The following is a 17,441-nucleotide window of genomic DNA, read 5'->3' as shown; positions in this document are numbered from 1 at the left end:
CCTGTGAAGCGGGTCTGCAGGTGTCTATCTTTCTTTCCCTCTCTCTCTGTCTTCCCCTCCTCTCTCCATTTCTCTCTGTCCTATCCAACAACAAAGCAACGTCAACAATGGCAATAATAACCGCAATGAGGCTGCAACAACTAGGGCAACAAAAAGGGGGAAAAATGGCCTCCAGGAGCGGTGGATTCATGGTGCAGGCACCGAGCCCAGCAATAACCCTGGAGGGAAAATAAATAAATAAATAACTACAACAATAAAAACAATAAGGGCAATAAAAAGGAATAAATAAATAAATATTTTAAAAAACATAGTTTATGCTATTAAAAAAAAAGAGGAGAAAATTCATGTATTGAATCAAAGTAAAAGACTCTGGGGTGGGTGGAGGAGAGGGCTGAGGTCCTGGAACATGATGGCAGAGGAGGACTTAGAGGGGGTTGTATTGTTACATGGAAAACTGGGAAGTGTTATGCATGTACAAACTATTGTATTTTATTGTCAACTGTAAACCACTAATCCCCCAGTAAAGACATTTAAAATAAATAAATAAATAAGAGGAGAAAAATTCAGTTTATTTCCCCACACAGCAAGTCTATAATGGGAGAACACAACTATGAGGAACTCAAGAGTGATTAGAACTGGGATTTTGTAGTTGAGCAATAGCTCATGTAGTAGGTCTGAAGCTTTGGGTTCAAGCCCCAACACTACATGGTAGCATCACAGCACCTGGGAAAGCTCCATGGATGATGAAGCAGTGCTGTAGTGTCTCTCCTCTCACTCTGTTGGAAGTAGAAAGGGGGAAAACATTAGCCTTTGAGTGGTAAGAATCATACATATGTGGGGCAGGGGGAACAGCGTAATGGTTATGCAGACAGACTCTCATGCCCGAGGTCCTAAGGCTCTGAGGTCCCACGTTCAATACCCTGCACTACCATAAGCCAGAAATAAACAGAGCTCTGGGGAAAATTAGCTAATTAATTTAATTAGTTAATTAAAAAGAATCATATATGGGGAATTGGGCAGTAGTGCAGCAAGTTAAGTGCACGTCATAGGAAGCACAAAGGCCAGCATAAGGTTCCAGGTTCGAGCCCCTGGCTCCCCACCTGCAGGAACAGTTGCTTCACAAGTGGTGAAGCAGGTCTGCAGGTGTCTATCTTCTCTTCCTCTCTCTGTCTTCTCCTCATCTCTCCATTTCTTTCTGTCCTATCCAACAAGGACGACATCAATAACGACAACAATAAGAACTACAACAATAAAAAAACAACAAGGGCAACAAAAGGAAATAAATAAATATTAAAAAAAAAAGAAAAGAATCACACATATGCAGGACCCCAGAGCTGAAACAAAAAAAGGGATGGAGGTTTGTGTACTCCAGCAGATGAATGAGTGGGTGAAAGGCATTTCAAGATAGTTTTTGGGGAGTCAGGCGGTAGCATAGTGGGCAAAGCGCAAGGATCTGTATAAGGATCCCAAGCCCCGGCTCCCCACCTGCAGGGGAGTCCCTTCACAGGCGGTGAAGCAGGCCTACAGGTGTCTATCTTTCTCTCCCCTTCTCTGTCTTCCCCTCCTCTCTCCATTTCTCTCTGTCCTATCCAACAACGACATCAATAACAACAACAACAACAAAAAGACAAGGGCAACAAAAGGGAATATATATATATATATATACATTTTTTTTGTTTAAAAAAATATACTTTTTGAAGCAGTGAGTGGGCTTTCAGGAGGACAGCTTCTGAGAGAGAGTCTTTCCATCTCCTTAGGACAATGACAATCCCCAGGGAAGGGATGAAGTTGGCGTCTGCCTGTAGACGTTCCCCATAGCTGGCTTACTCTCAAGCTGCTGCTTCTGTCAGACAGGGGAGCCCCCAAAAGCCCTTCTGTTCCTCCTTCAAACCTCAGAGCTTCAGTGTAAGATAAATTGGATACCAGGGGCCAGGTGGTGGTGCACCTGGTTGAGCATACATGTTGCAATGTACAAGGACCCAGGTTGGAGCCCCAAGTCCCCACCTGCAGAGGGAAAGCTTTGCAAGTGGCGAAGCAGTGGTGCAGGTGTCTCTCTGTCTCTCTCCCTCTCTATCTCCGCCCTTCCCTCTCAATTTCTGGCTGTCTCTATCCAAATAAATAAATAAAGATTAAAAAAAAAGATAGGGAGTCGGGCGGTAGCGCAGCAGGTTAAGTACACGTGGCACAAAGCCCAAGGACCAGTGTAAGGATCCCGGTTCGAGCCCCTGGCTCCCCACCTGCAGGGGAGTCGCTTCACAGGCAGTGAAGCAGGTCTGCCAATGTCTCTCTTTCTCTCCCCCTCTCTTCACCTCCTCTCTCCATTTCTCTCTGTCCTATCCTATGACAACGACAATAATAGTAACCACAACAATAAAAAGAAACAAGGGCAACAAAAGGGAATAAATAATAAATATTTTTTTAAAAAAAGATAAATTGGATACCAACTCTGAGCATCTATGCGGGTCCCCACAAAGGACTTTCAGAGCAGAAACTGAGCGGCCCAGGAGGTGACACAGTGGATAAAGCATCAGACGCTCAAGCATGAGCTCCTGAATCTGAGCCTCATCATCCCATGTGCCAGAGTAATGCTCCCTCCCTCTCTCTCTCTTATTAATAAATTAACAAATCTATAACAAATTATAAAAATAAATATTCTTTTTAAAATTTGTTATTATTTTTATTTATTAGATAGATATGGCCAGAAATTGAGAGGGAAGGGAGAGACTGAGAAGGCGAAAACACCTGCAGCCCTGCTTCACCACTCGTAAAGCTTTCCCCCTGCAGGTGTGGACCAGGGGTTCAAACCCGGATCCTTGAGTAGTGTAATATATATGTTCAACCAGGTATGCCAACACCTGGCCCCATAAATCTTTTCTTCCGGGAGTCGGGTGATAGCGCAGCAGGTTAAGCGCAGGTGGCGTGAGGTCCTGAGTTCAATCCCTGCCAGCACATGTACCAGAGTGATGTCTGATTCTTTCTCTCTCTCTCCTCCTATATTTATCATTAATAAATAAATAAAATAGTTTTAAATTTTTTTATTTTTTAAATTTATTTTAGTGAGAGAGAAATACAGAGAAAAAGGTATAGCTGTGCTCTGGCTGATGGTGGTGCTGGGAATTGAACCTTTGTCCTCAGAGTCTCAGGCAGGAGAGTCTTTTGTAGAACCATCATGCTGTCTCCCCAGCCCATGCCTTTTAAATAATTGATTGATTAACAATTGAGAGAACTGGGGCATTAGTCTGGGACAGATAAAGCTCAAGATTGAACTTGGACCTCAAGCCTATAAGTTCAGTGCTCTAGCCACTAAACCACCTCCCAGGACACCACCCAGCCCCTTCTGCTGAGAACTAATGTCACAGGAATCAGCTAGTCTCACACACACACCCACACACCTTGTCTGTCTTTCTTTTTGTTATTCCAGGAGTCCCTGGCCAGGGGGAGGATGAGGCGTGTTTCTGGGCAGCAGAAAGGGCTCTCGGGGCCACTCCTCAGGGTTGGACACAGCCAGTCCTGCTCAGCCACATTCCTACGATGGTCCCTTAGCCCCTTCCCCACCCCACACGTGGCCCTGCTTTTTCAAAGTACATGCTTTGTTCTTCTTGGCCTTCCACGTGCAAGGGAACTTGGGGGAGCCAGGCTGGTGCTTCATTCACTCTTCCAGCACAGGACAGAGGTGGCTGAGCCTCATAAAAGGGCAGCAAGAAGCCCACAGGAATGTCTCCTTCTTCCTCGAGGCTGTTTCTCTGATAGCACCTGAGGCTTGTCTGAGCACATGTGCCCTGGTCCCCCACCACAACCACCACTGCCTCCCTGAGCTCTGAGTCCCTCACTCTGATTCTGCTGTCTCTGGGGGCAGCTCTCAGACCTCTGGCTTTGCAGAATCCACTGGTGATGCAAAGAGCCAGGAGCTTCTCCAAGACCAGCGTGCCCCAGGCCTGGTGAGGAGACACATGCCAGGAAGCCAGAGGAGTGACGCTGGACACTGAGCTAGGGGGCCAGCAACTGACTGGTCCGTTTGCAGCTGAGCTGCCACCTGCCCAGGCTTGAAGGAGAGGTGAGGCTGAAACACTCAGAGCACAGGACAGGGGAGTGCCAGGTGATTTTACCGTTTTTTATCCTATCTTGGCTGGAGCTTGAAGAAATCATGTTAAGTGAAATAAGTCAGAAATGGAAGGATGAACGTGGGATGATCTCACTTTCAGGCAGAATTTGAAAAACAAGATCAGAAGAGAAAACACTAAGCAGAACCTAGACTGGAGTTGGTGTATTGCTCCAAAGTAAAAGACTCTGGGGTGGGGGTTAGGGGGAAGAGTACAGGCCATGGAAAAGGATGACAGAGGAACTAGTGGGAGTTGTATTGTTATGTGGAAAACTAAGAAATGTTACACATGTACAAACTATTGTATTCACTGTCGACTGTAAAGCATCAATCCCCCAGGGAGTTGGGCAGTAGCGCCGCGGGTTAAGCACAGGTGGCACAAAGCACAAGGACTGGCATAAGGATCCCAGTCCCGAGAGATGAAGCAGGTCTGCAAGTGCCTATCTTTCTCTCCTCCTCTGTCTTCCCCTCCTCTCTTCACTTCTCTCTGTCCTATTCAATAACGACATCAATAACAACTACAACCATAAAACAACAAGGGTAACAAAAGGGAATAAATAAATATTAAAAACATTATCCCCCCAATAAAGAAATTTTAAAAAGAAAATTTTAAAAAAGAAAAAGAAAAACATTCTATTTATTTATTTATTTTATTATTGGATAGAGACAGAGAGAAATTGAGAGAAGAGGAGAAAGGGAGAGCAACAGAGCAACACCTGCAGTTCTACTTCACCACTCATGAAGCTTCCCCCCGACTGCAGGTGGGGTCGGGCTTGAACTCAGGTCCTTGTGCACTGTAATATGTGCACTTAACCAGGTGCACCACCACCCTCCACCCCTACTTTATTTTTACCAGAGCACTGCTGGTTTATGGTGATGTAAGGGATTGAACCTGAAAGTTTGGAGCCTCAGGTATGAGTCTCTGCATAACCATTATGCTGTCTACCCCAGTCCCAGGCTCAATATTTTTTCCACTCTATGCTTACCCAGCAAGTCCTACTAAATCAGTTGTTTATTTGTTTGTTTATTTTACCAGAACATGACTCAGCTCTGGCTTATGGTGGTACAGGGGGACTGTACTCATTATACTAGCTCTCCTGCCTGGAATCTAGTCCTTCAGGTAATCTGATCTCTTTTCTCTGCCTCTGCTTCAGAGACTTGCTCCCAGGTAGAGTCCTTTGTCATCCATGTTAAGGCTGCCAGAACTGTTCTTTTATTCCCATAGTCTGCAGTTATGTTTATGCAGTTATTTGGAACATCTGTCTTGTCTTCTATAGTCCGTGAAAGATGGCATCTTTGTTGCTCAGAACCTGACAATTAGTGGATGCTCAGTAAGCATTTGCTGGGTTTATTGAATGAGTGATTGGATAAATGGATGAATAAACAAATGGATGAATTCATATCCAAGTTCAGATCCTATTCCCTTGCAAAAAGACATTTTTTAAAATAATTTATTTACTAGGGGCCAGGCGGTGGCACACCTGCCTAAGCACACACATCACAGTGCTTAAGAACCCAGGTTCAAGCCCCTGGTCCCCTCCTGCAGGGAGGAAGCTTCACAAGTGGTGAAGCAGGGATACAGGTGTCTCTCCCTCCCCTCTCAACTTCTCTCTGTCTCTATCCAATAATACATAAATAAAAATATTTTTAAAAAATAATTAATTTATTGGGAGTCAGGCGGTAGTGCAGCAGGTTAAAAGCACTGGCGCAAAGCGTCACGACCAACGTTAAGGATCCCAGTTCAAGCCCCTGGCTCCCCACCTGCAGGGGAGTCGCTTCACAGGCAGTGAAGCAGGTCTGCAGGTGTCTATCTTTCTCTCCCCTCTGTCTACCCCTTCTCTCTCCATTTCTCTCTATCCTATCTAATAACGAAGACATCAAGAAATAAATAACTTAAAAAATAAAATAAAAAAGAATATTTATTTTTTCATGAGAAAAATAGGAGAGAAAAAACCAGGCATCACTCTGGTACATGTGCTGCTGGGGATTGAACTCATGACCTCATACTTGAGAGTCCAATGCCCTATCTACTGTGCCACCTCCTGGACCACTCTAGCTATTTATTTATTTATTTTTAATTATCTTTATTTATTTGTTGGATAGAGACAGTCAGAAATCGAGAGGGAGGTGGGAGATAGGGAGGAAGAGAGACAGAGAAACATTTATAGTACTGCTTCGCCATTCATGAAGCTTTCCCTTGGCAGGTGGGGATCAGGGGCTCGAACCTGGGTCCTCCTTCATTGTAACTTGTATGCTCAACCAGGTGCGCCACCACCTGGCCCCCACTCTGGCTATTTCTATCCAATAAATAAATAAAGATAGTGGGGCTGGGAGGTGGTGCACCAGGTTAAGCATACATAGTATGAAGCACAAGGACATGCACAAGGATCGTGGTTCAAGTCCCCAGTTCCCCATCTGCAGGGGATTCACAAGCGGTGAAGCAGGTCTACAGGTGCCTCTCTTTCTCTCCCCCTCTCTCTTCCCCGCCCCTCTCAATTGCTCTCTGTGCTATTCAATAAAATGGAAAAAAATAGCCACCAGAAGTAGTGGATTCATAGTGCAGGCACCCAGACACAATAATAACCCTGAAGGCAAAAAAAAAAATTCCTAATTTCTCCATGTACAGTAACAAAGTCCTCTCCTGAACCTGAGGCACTTGTTACTCCTTGTGGGTCTCCCATGGCATGATAGTTTCGAGGTAGAAATAATGTAAGCTCTTAAAACAAAATGCTTGTTTTGTGGGTGTGTATATTGTGAGTCCTAGCATCAGTTATGGGACCCTGCCCTCTGAAGTAGTATCCTGAACCATCCTGAGCTGCTCAGATGCTTAGAAATTTTGCTGAGGGTGACCAAGTCTCTACAGGTGTGTCTTTCTCCCTTCCTTTCTCTCTTTCTTTCTTCCTTTCTCCCTCTCTTCCTCCCTTCCTTTCTTTTTACCAGAGCAGCTCAGGCTTTTGGTGGTGTGGGGATTGAACATGGGACTTTGGAGCTTCAGGCAGGAGAGTATCTTTGCATAACCATTATGCTATCTACCTCCTACCCTTTCAAGGCTACCTTGATTTCTGAGCACAAAAGAACAAAGATCCCTCTTCTAGCGTCAGTCCCTCAGATAATAAAGAGGGCCTTCTTGTGATCAAGGACCTGGGCTCAAGCTCCTGGTCCCAGTCTGCGGAAAAGTTTCAGGAGTGGTGAAGCAGGGCTGTGGGTGTCTCTGGGTCTCTCTCTTCTCTCCCTCTCTCTCTCTTTTTTTTTTTTTTTTTTTTACCAGAGCACTGCTCAGCTCTGGATTATGATGATGCAGGGGATTGAACCTGGAATTTTGGAGCTTCAGACCTGAGAGTCTCTTTGCATAGCCATTATGCTATCTATCCATCTACCCCCCATCTTTCTCCCTCTCTACTTCCCCCTTCCCTCTCAATTTCTATCTCTATTCAATAATCAATCAATCAATAAAGATGGTGGGGGGGACAAAAGCCCATCTTTAGTTATTGCTTTTCCACTGTGGCTTCCAGACTCCTTCATCTTGCTCTGCCCTCCTGTGAACTCAATTTAATTTGTCCTCCATAAAGAGAAATTACCACCAGTGCTTTTGTAAGTCTGTCGTTCTTATGTCATAAGATAGTAACATAAATTCAGAGGCTATGCTTGTGGGGATTCTCTAAGCTCTGAAAGGCTCCTTTAGGTGGAGTAAGGGACATCTTTTTGTGATAGATGTCAACGGTTACTAAAGATTGCTTTGATCACCTAACCAATTCTCTTCCTTATAGCCTACAATTAACCGACTTGCTCCAGGACCACTTGCTGTTTGAATTTCAAAAGGATGTAAACAAGTCATAAAATTCTCTTTCTGTTTTGCTATGAGGAAAGAGCTTACTTAACCTTGTAGATTTACCTGTGAATGAACCAAAACTTAATAGTAAGTTACAATGAACTCTTTCCTGGGCTCATCAACAGCAAAAAAGATTTGATGTCGTCAATACTAATAACCTCTGGTGAGGATTATCAATCTTAGTGTAAAAAGAATCCTGAGTGAGAGTTGTCACTGTAAACATTACTGGATTACCAAGCAAAAAAATTTTTTTTCAGGTCCTTTATATATAATTCATGTTCCATTCCAAGAATATAATAATAAATCATCCAGTTGGTAACAGTAGTTAGTAGTTAAGACTCAAAAGGAGACAATAAATGGTTCAGAAGAAAAGGCAGCAAATGAAGTGGGTCTCTATAGATATAAGTGAGATTCTGAAATGGTCTCACTGCCTGGGGTCCTCCAGTGTAAGCACTGGAAGAAATCCAGCCCATTTTATAAGCAACACTGTAGCGAGAGAATCTGGCAACTTATTTTCAATTTCAGTTTTGATTTTTACTATGCTTTTCACTTTTGAGAACAACACACTACCATTGAACACTACACCATGGTTATTTAAAACCTCAAGTATTTTCCTAAAGTGATGTAACAACTTATTTGTATAATCCAAATCAACATATTACAAATTCCTTCCTTTTTTTTTTGCCTCCAGGGTTATTGCTGGGGCTCAGAATCCACTGCTCCTGGAGCCACTTTTCCCCTCTTTTTGTTGCTCTTGTTGTTGTATCCTTGTTGTGGTTATTATTGTTGTTGATATCGTTCATTGTTGGATTGGACAGAGAGAAATGGAGAGAGGAGGGGAAGACAGAGAAGAGGAGAGATAGACACCTGCAGTCCTGCTTCACCGCCTGTGAAGCAACTCCCCTGCAGGTGGGGAGCCGGGGGTTCGAACTGGGATACTTATGCTGTCCTTGCACTTTGTGCCATGTGTGCTTAACCCACTGCACTACCGCCCGACCCCCCCCCCCTTTTTTTATACTGAAAAAAGTCACTTGGACTTGTTAGGTAGTAAGATTTGTAATTGTACATGTTGGCCCTGGATAGAACCAGTCATAACAACATGTTAGAGCAACACAAAGAACAAAAGAACCTCCGGAATGCACCTGGCTGTTCAAAAATAGCAGGTGGTTTAAAAAAAAAAAAAGGCCAAGAAATTCATATTCCTCTTTAGAGATCTTGACCTTTTCTACAAAAATTACCTAGATTTCTTCTTGACCTTGACTTTAAGAGCAGAGGAAATCTTGTGATGTACAATCTGTTCCACAGCTCTGCCACTTCCAAGAGGCTTTTTCATCTGAACAGCCTTTTTTAAAAATACATATTATTTATTTATTTTAATGAGAGAGAAGGTACAGAGGGAAAGATACAGAAAGACAGTGAGAGAGACCAGAGCCCTGCTCAGCTCTGACTCATGGTGATGCTGGGGATTGAACCTGAGACCTCATAGCCTCAGGCAGGAGAGTTTTTTTGCAGAACCATCATGCTATTTCCTCATCTCTGAACAGTCCATTCTAAATGTAGTCATTCTTGCAGGCTTTCACACTGGGGTCACACTATATCTCCTTTACACATGGTTTCAAGAGAAAGGACATTGAAGATATTCTTTGTCAGAATATCTAACTTTATATAAATATGTGTGCATACGGCACATATATTAATCTCCTATAGTAGTCAAAATTTGAAAACTACTCTGGAAATTTTTCTTTTTTTTCTTTCTTTTTTTTTTTTTTTTGTTGACTGCAGGGTTATCACTGGGACTCAGAGCTGGCACTTTACAAATCCACTGATCCTGACTGCCATTTGTTCCATTTTTATTGGATAGAATAGAGAAAAATTAAGAAGGGGCAGATAGGCAGAGGTGTAGAGAAAAGATAGACACCTTCAGAACTGCTTCACTGCTTGTGAAACATCCCCCCTGCAGGTGGGGAGCCAGGCCTCAATCTGGGATCCTTGTTCCAGTCCTTGCGCTTTATACTATGTGCATGTAACCTGGTGTGTTACTGCCCAGCCCCCCGAAATTTTCATATTTTCAAAAGCATGACAGATACTAATTTGAAATTAATTTTGGGAAATCTGTTAGGAGTGAAATAATATTTGAGGGGATACCTGGTAGAGCATATGTTACAGTGTTCAATCCCCCACCTGCAGGGGGAAATTTGAGCAGTGAAGCAGGTCTGCAGGTATCTCTCTCTCTTCCTCTCTCTCCTTTCTTCCCTCTCATTATCTTTCTGTCTCTCCAATAAATAAGTAAATAATTATTTTAATCAAATAAGTATTTGAGACAACCAAGGACAACTTTCTAAATTCTCTTTGTAAAGAAGGAGGTTGAGATTTCCTCTCAGAGTGTAGCTGGCATGTAGTGGTGGGGCAGAAGGAAATGATTAACCCTGTTCCTGACAGTCCCAGACAGACATCAGCTTAGCCAGGGAACCACAGCAACTACAAACTCACTGTAGGAGAAACATCAGAATGCTAAAATGGGGTGAGGCAGAAAGCATAATGGTTCTGCAAACAGACTCTCCTGCTTGAGGCTCCGAGGTCCCGGGTTCAATTCCCCCACACTACCATAAGCCAGAGCTGAGCAGGGCTCTGATAAAAATAAATAAGTAAATTATGAAGAATGCTAGAATAGGGGGAGACAGCATAATGGTCTGCAGAAGACTCCATGGTGCCAAATTCAATCCCTCACACCACCATCAGCCAGAGCTGAGCAGTGCCTTGTTAAAAAAAGAAAATAATAATAACAATAATAATAATAATGCTTATCTCAGCTAGAGCACACATGTCACCATGTACAAGGACTTAAGGCTTGAGCCCTATCATCACTGGGAGCACCATGGTACTGGGGACTCTCCATGAATAGTGGAACAGTGCTATGGATTTTCTCCTCTCTCTCTCCTTTCCTCTCCTACTCCTCCTTCTTTCTTTCTCTCTCTTTTTCTTTTTTTTAAAAAAATATTTATTTATTCCCTTTTGTTGTTCTTGTTGTTTTATTGTTGCAGTGGTTATTGATGTCGTCGTTGTTGGACAGGACAGAGAGAAATGGAGAGAGGAGGGGAAGACAGAGAGGGGGAGAGAAAGACAGATACCTGCAGACCTGCTTCACCACTTGGGAAGCGACACCCCTGCAGGTGGGGAGCCGGGGGCTCGAACCGGGATCCTCACGATGGTCCTTGCGCTTTGTGCCACCTGCGTTTAACCCTCTGCGCTACCGCCTGGCTCCCCTTTCTTTCTTTTTTTTTAATGATTTATTTACTCATGAGTAAGATGAGAGAAAGAACCAGAAACCACCCTGGTACATGTGCTTCTGGGGCTTGAACTCATGGTTGACAATCCAGTGCTCAGTCCATTGCACAACCTCCTGGACCACTTCTCTCTCCCTTTCTATCTGAAAATGAAAGGAGAAGAAAAAAATCTGCTGGGAGCAGTGGAATTGTGGGGGCGCTCCAGGTTCCAGTGGCAATGATAAAATATTTGATGAGCAAGCAAGACCAGAATGCTGCTCAGTTCTGGTGTGGGCAGGTGCCAGGGATCAAACCTAGAATCCCAGGTATGTAACCCTGCCCTCAGTTGCTGAGCTACCTCCCTGGCCAAGGGAAATGTTTATTGATTCATAATTTTACAAGCATGTATTAAGAGTCCATTATCTTCTGAGCAGGGTTTCAGGCCCTGGGAGCTCATATATCAGTGAGAGAGATCCGGGTTTCCCCCCCTCCTCAGCTATTAAACAGAATTTTCATTTACAGTCACAGAAACAGTAGACTGTAGTATCTAAAGGGTGGGGTGGGGGGCAGGAAGCAGAGAAATGGGTTTGTCTTGTATGTTCTAGGAACTGGCTGTTAAATGAAAGGACATTCCAGGAGTATCTATTTAAATCCAAACTGTTGACACTACAGTGAAACTTGTCTGCAGATGATTAAGTTTTATGGTTGAGGTCCACACTGCTGAAGCTTGGCTCCAATATCAAGTTTCTGGGAAAAGCCTCCCTTCTCAGTCCCCACCCTCTCTCACTGCCCGCGGGCCCAGCCTACAGCGCTGGTGTGCTGAGATGGAGGTGGTCACAGGCCACCTCTGCCCATTCACTGTCCACATGGGCTGCTTTCAGCTTCCCCCAGCGCCCTCCCACAGCAGGAAGCACAGTAGGTTCTGGTAGGTTCTCTGTCCAGAGGGTACAGTCTGCTTTGCTGATCCTGTGTTACTGAGTGTGTGTGTTGGTAGCCCCCTGGTAGGGAGACCCCATAGCCCACAGGAAGAGCCCTCACTCCAGAGCTCAGGGCATAGGTGGAATAGTGGGAGGTTTGGGGTTCAGACACTGGGCTTATGACTCAAGTGTGGTAGGGGGATGTTTTGTGGTGCAGACACAGCTGGGGACCTGGGTGGGCAGGGGGAGGTTTGGGGTGCAGACACAGAGCTTGGGACTTGGGTGGACGGGGGTTAGTTTGGGGTGCAGGCAGAACTTGGTATTTGGGTGGGAGGGGGTAAATTTGGGGTGTAGACACAGAGCCCGGGGCCCGGATGGGGGAGGTTTGGGGTGCAGACATAGAGCCCGGGACCCGAGTGGGCAGGGGGAAGTTTGGGGTGCAGACACACAGCTCAGGGCCCAGGTTGGTTAAGGGGGAGGTTTGGGGTGCAGACACAGCTCGGGACCCGGTGTGAAGGGTGAGATGGGGTTCAGAGCTGCTGGCTTTGTGGGCTGGCCGCAGGCGGGTGACCCTAATGCCGGGCGGACACGGAGTTCCAGGAAAAGGCTCCATGAAAGCTTCCCAACAGCTAGCTCTGCGGGCCGCCAACTCCGGAAGCTCCCACTGCCGCCGCCTCAGGTGTGCACCTGGATGCAGGTGCGGGCCCCGGCCGGAAGCAGGCTGGGCGACACGCGGCCCCCGGAAGCCGCGCCAGCCCCGCCCCTCAGGCACTGCCCACCGGCGCGCCAGGCGATTGTTGACGTGACGTCAGCGTAGTAGACAGGCCCCGCCCCCCGTTCTGGGCCGCCGCGTTTCCCGCGCCGCGCCGCGTCTCCCCTTAAAAGGACAATAGAGGCCGCGGGTGCGCGCACGGCCGCCACCGCCCCGCCCCGACGCGCGCGCGCCCGCATGCAAATGAGCCGCCTGAGGAGCCGCTGGCGGCGCGCGTGCGCAGAGCGACGCGGGCGGGCGTGCGTGCGGGAGTGCGGACGGGCGGCCGGCGGCGACGCGGCGGGACGGGACCCTCGCGGGCGGGCGTGCGGGCAGCGGCGGGCGGCGGAGCCGTGCAGCCGCTAGGGGAGCGCACGGGGCGGCCGCGGGCCACGGTGAGCGCGGGGCGGGCGGCGGCCGTGCGGACGGCCCTTTGTCACACGTGCTCGGGGGCCGCTGGCCGGCGCGGCGGGGGAGTCGGCGGCCGGGAGGGACGGGGCCGGGCGCGCCGTCTCCTCAGGACTCCGGAGGGCGCGCGCGGTGGGCGGCGGGGTGGCGCAGGTGTTGGGCGGCGGGGCCGGGCCCGGGGGTCAGGCGAACGGAGAGACCCCGGGGCCGGGCGGCGCGGGGCCCGGCGGGAGACAAAGGCCGCGTGGGCGCGGGGCGCCGGCTTTGTCCCCCGGGACTCCCGCGGGAGTGCACGTGGCGCCCGGGTCCAGCCGCCCGGGGGCGCGCGGCCCTCACCTGAGGCGGTCGGGCTAGGGCACCTGCCGCGCGTGTGCGGCGTCTACACCGCCCGCCATCCCGCCGCTGCTGGCTGCTCCCCGGCCGCGCTTAACGGCCGCGGCCACGCCGACCCCACAGCCCCGTGTGCGAACTCGCCCGGCCCGCGCGACTGGCACCCGAGACGGAGGGAGGGAGGGCACCCCGAGACTGAGAGCACTCCGAGACCGACGGAGAGAGAGCACCCCGAGCCTGACGGAGGGACACCCCAAGTCTGCGGGCTTGGTGTAGAGCCCGGCTGCACCTTGGTCCCCCGCCCCGCGAGGCAGGGGTGCGCTCACTCCTGAGGTCCTGGCCGCGCTCCTTTGGGGCTCAGCGGCTCCTTTTTAAGGGTGTATGACACTTAACTGTGCGCGAGGCTCAGTCCGAGCGCCTGGCAGATGCGGAGCCATTTCCCGGCGGCCTGCGGTCACGCACAGGCCCAGGAAGCCCGCGCCGGGTCAGTGCCCGCCTCACCTTGGGGACGGCGCTTCTCAGAGGACGCGAGAGGCCGGGGTCATTGCAGAAGCCGGTTCTGGGGAGACGCTACCTGTGCGGGCCACCCCTTTTCGCCAGAAACCGGTGGAAGTCAGAGCTTTTTTCTCTTTGGACTTCCCAGATACTGGCATCTTCCCCCCTCCAGTCTATTAGTTGAGTCTGCAGTGAAGGCTTTCTGTGCTTTGGGAAATGTCTGGAAGTGCTTCTGTTGAAAACAAGGTCTGTTTGCAAGGGAGAGCGGCTTTCTTTGCACCACAGACAAGTCGCATAGGCTGTGCTCATGCAAGTACCGAAAATGCAGCTGGACTAATTGACTCCGAGTTTTGATTCAGTTGTTTCACTTTCTACCTATCAGTCATCTGACACGACCTCATGTTCTCTTATGGCGAAGAGCACGGCCAGTGTTGTATGCTGAGTTTGAGTATAGTTCTCATTCTGAAATTCATGTTCCTTCTCCCCTTACTATCCTAATCCACCCATGCCTGCTTGAAGTCAGCAGGACACAGTTGACTACCGATATTCACTGTTTACCAGAACGCTTTCCTACTTTAAGTCAGTTTACATCTACAAAATTTTATTCCCTACATTTAAAAAAAATATGTATTCCCTTTTGTTGCCCTTGTTCTATTGTAGTAGTTATTATTGTTGTTGTTATTGGTGTCATCGTTGGATAGGACAGAGAGAAATGGAGAGAGGAGGGGGAGAGAAAGACAGACACCTGCAGACCTGCTTCACCGCCTGTGAAGCGACTTCCTTCCAGGTGAGACTTAGACCAGTCCTTGCACTTGGCGCCACGTGCACTTAACCCGCTGTGCTACTGCCCAACTCCCAAAAAAGAGATACTTATTAATCCGAGAAAGAGGAGAGAGAGAAAACACGGGAGCCTCTGGCACATATGATGCCAGGGGTTGACCTCAGACCTCGTGCGTTAGAAGAATCCACCATCCACTGAGCTGCCTACCTCCCACAATTTCTTTTTCTTCCTTTTTTTTTTTTTTTTTTTAGACTTATTAATGAGAAAGATAGGAGAGAAGGAACCAGACATCACTCTGGTACATTTGCTGCCAGGGATTGAACTCAGGATTTCATGCTTGAGAGTCCAACGTTTTATCCATTGGGTCACAATTTCTTTAAAAAAAAAAAAAAAAGTTTACAGATTGTTAGAGAAAATGCTTCTTGAAAATGTTTCTCTTTTACATTTTTCAGTGCACATCTTTATTGAGAGTACCTGTTGTTTGTGCCCTTAATGCTCTGCTCAGGTGTGTTTTGGCATGCCTACCTTCCCTCTGTAGAGTGAAATCAGTCCCTGGGTGTAACATAAGACTCAGTTCCTGCTCTGCAACAGTTCACTGCCCAGTAGGACTGCTAGAAGAATGTGAAGTTCTGTGTGCTAGTTCAGACATAGGTAAAAAGATAGTCCAGTCTTGTCCATCATATAGACTAGTAGAGAGGAGGATATGGCTACAGCAGAAATGGAGCTTCCAGGTCAAACAGTCAAGCTGAAAGGTTTTTCCAGGCTAGGGGTAGGATGGAGGGGAAACTTCAGATGGAAATGCAACCTGAGTGGAGGAGAGGCTGTTAGTTACTACAGATAGCTGGGTGCTACTGGAATATCACAGCTACCATTTGGAGCCACTGGTAGGCGATCAGAGCCTGCAAAGCTGTGGATTTCATGCCTAGGAGTTTAGATAATCCTGAAGGCAGGCAGAGCCACCTAGGAAAGAAGGTGTAGCATCTCAACAAAGACAGTGGTAACAGAAGCTGATAACATCTGTAGGCCATTCTGGTTAGTCTTTGTTGGTGCTTTATAGATGCCATTCAGGACAGCTGGGGTTTATCCTTATTTTTTAGAGACTTTTGAAAGACAGGAGAGAGACAACACAGTCCTGCTTCGATGCTTGTGAAGCTTCCTGTTTGCCTCTCCTGTGGTGACATGAATCTGGGTCCTCCCACATGGTAGTGTATGTTCTACCTCATGAGCTATCCCCTGGCCCCTCAAGTAATGTTTTTTGAAAATATTTCTTGCCAGAACAGGATCACAGCAGAGAGTATGGTTTAGTTTCATAACCATAACATCTTGAAAGGATGGAAGTTTCTCTTTTCCCAAAGACCTAGATTTAACTAGAAATTTTCCAGAAATCAAGTCTACCTAATGTTTAATCTGTTGACATGCTTATATATCATTGTTGCAAGTCTTAGTATCCCTGAAAAGTAGAAGTGAAATGTGCTCCTAGCAATGCAGAGGGGCAAATAAAATTTGAATTGACTTCCTACTCAGTTGTGAAGTGGAAACCAGAAATAGACTGCAGCAGCGTTGACTCACTGCACTGCCTTTTTCACCAGGCTCACACTATTTACATTTCCTCATTGATAATCATCTCTTAGAAGCAAGCAAGTACTGTCTCCCCCACCTTTTACAACTTCCTCATCCACCGGGAATTGCTCTTAATCTAGATTGGGATATCTAGTACTTTTTTTAAACTAAGTCTCAGTGGTTTTATTTAAACTAAGTCTTTGTGGTTTTATTTTTAACCTACCCAGTTTCTGTTTTAAAGACTTGTTTATCTGAGTTTGACCCCTTTCCTGCAGGATAGCTCTGCTTCTTCGGTGGCTTCCATAGGCAGCAGTTCTAAAACTCCACCATCTAATAGCAGAGACAAGGAGGGTGTTGGGGGAGTTGTTGGCAAACAAATGGAACCCCCCACCCACTTTCTCAGTTTTTCTGTAGGCAGGTCTAATGTGACACTTACAAGTGACCAAGTAAACTAACTTCTGAAGCTTTGATGCTAGCTTGTGAACTTGCATCTATTTAGATGCAGGCAAGGGGAAATAATGGTGTTGAATTGCTCCATGGCTTTTCTTTAGAGCTGCCGAAACCTCTCTCTTTGTTGGGGAATACTGCAACCAAGTGCCCTAGCAGCTGGAGGGCACAAAGCACTCAGTCTTGTTTGACCTTTGGCAAAGTGTTCTGTCCTACTCTGTGTTTACTAAATCCTGCACTTAGATGTGATTAAAGATGCAGGCCGGTGACTAAATTGGGGTCTAAGTGGTATTGTTCACAGCTTTGATCACCAGTGTGTTTTTCATATTTCTTCTCTTACCTTCCTAGCAGCTTGTCATAGCTCATCTCTAAAGAAATACATCTTTGGTTCACAGTTGTCTTTGGTTGCTTAGTTCCTTTTGTTTTTGGTCACCACCACTTCCTTCCCACTTTACCAATCTTGGGCTTGTCTCTTGCTGTTTCCTTCCCATTCTGCTGTGTCTGTTCTGAATTTAGTAGTCTATTCTCTTGTGCAGTCTTATTTCCTATTGCCTACCTCTC

At 47.0% G+C, this 17,441-nt stretch overlaps 1 protein-coding gene across 3 annotated transcripts in view; it reads left to right on the top strand.

Moving 5' to 3' along the window:
• The first annotated feature begins 13,093 nt into the window (after window positions 1-13,093).
• SINHCAF (SIN3-HDAC complex associated factor) overlaps window positions 13,094-17,441 on the top strand; it is a 30,411-nt gene continuing 26,063 nt past the window's right edge. For 2 of the 3 annotated variants that reach the window (XM_060194616.1, XM_060194615.1), the window contains exon 1: window positions 13,094-13,254. The gene's annotated coding sequence lies outside the window, so the exon portion shown is untranslated. The remainder of the gene's footprint in view (window positions 13,255-17,441) is intronic. The other variant, XM_060194614.1, reaches the window with a different exon arrangement.

The sequence above is a fragment of the Erinaceus europaeus genome, chromosome 7 (assembly GCF_950295315.1).
Source record: "Erinaceus europaeus chromosome 7, mEriEur2.1, whole genome shotgun sequence".
NCBI lineage: Eukaryota > Metazoa > Chordata > Mammalia > Eulipotyphla > Erinaceidae > Erinaceus > Erinaceus europaeus.
Note: the sequence above shows the minus strand (reverse complement) of the source record. Positions and strands in the feature narration are given on the sequence as shown.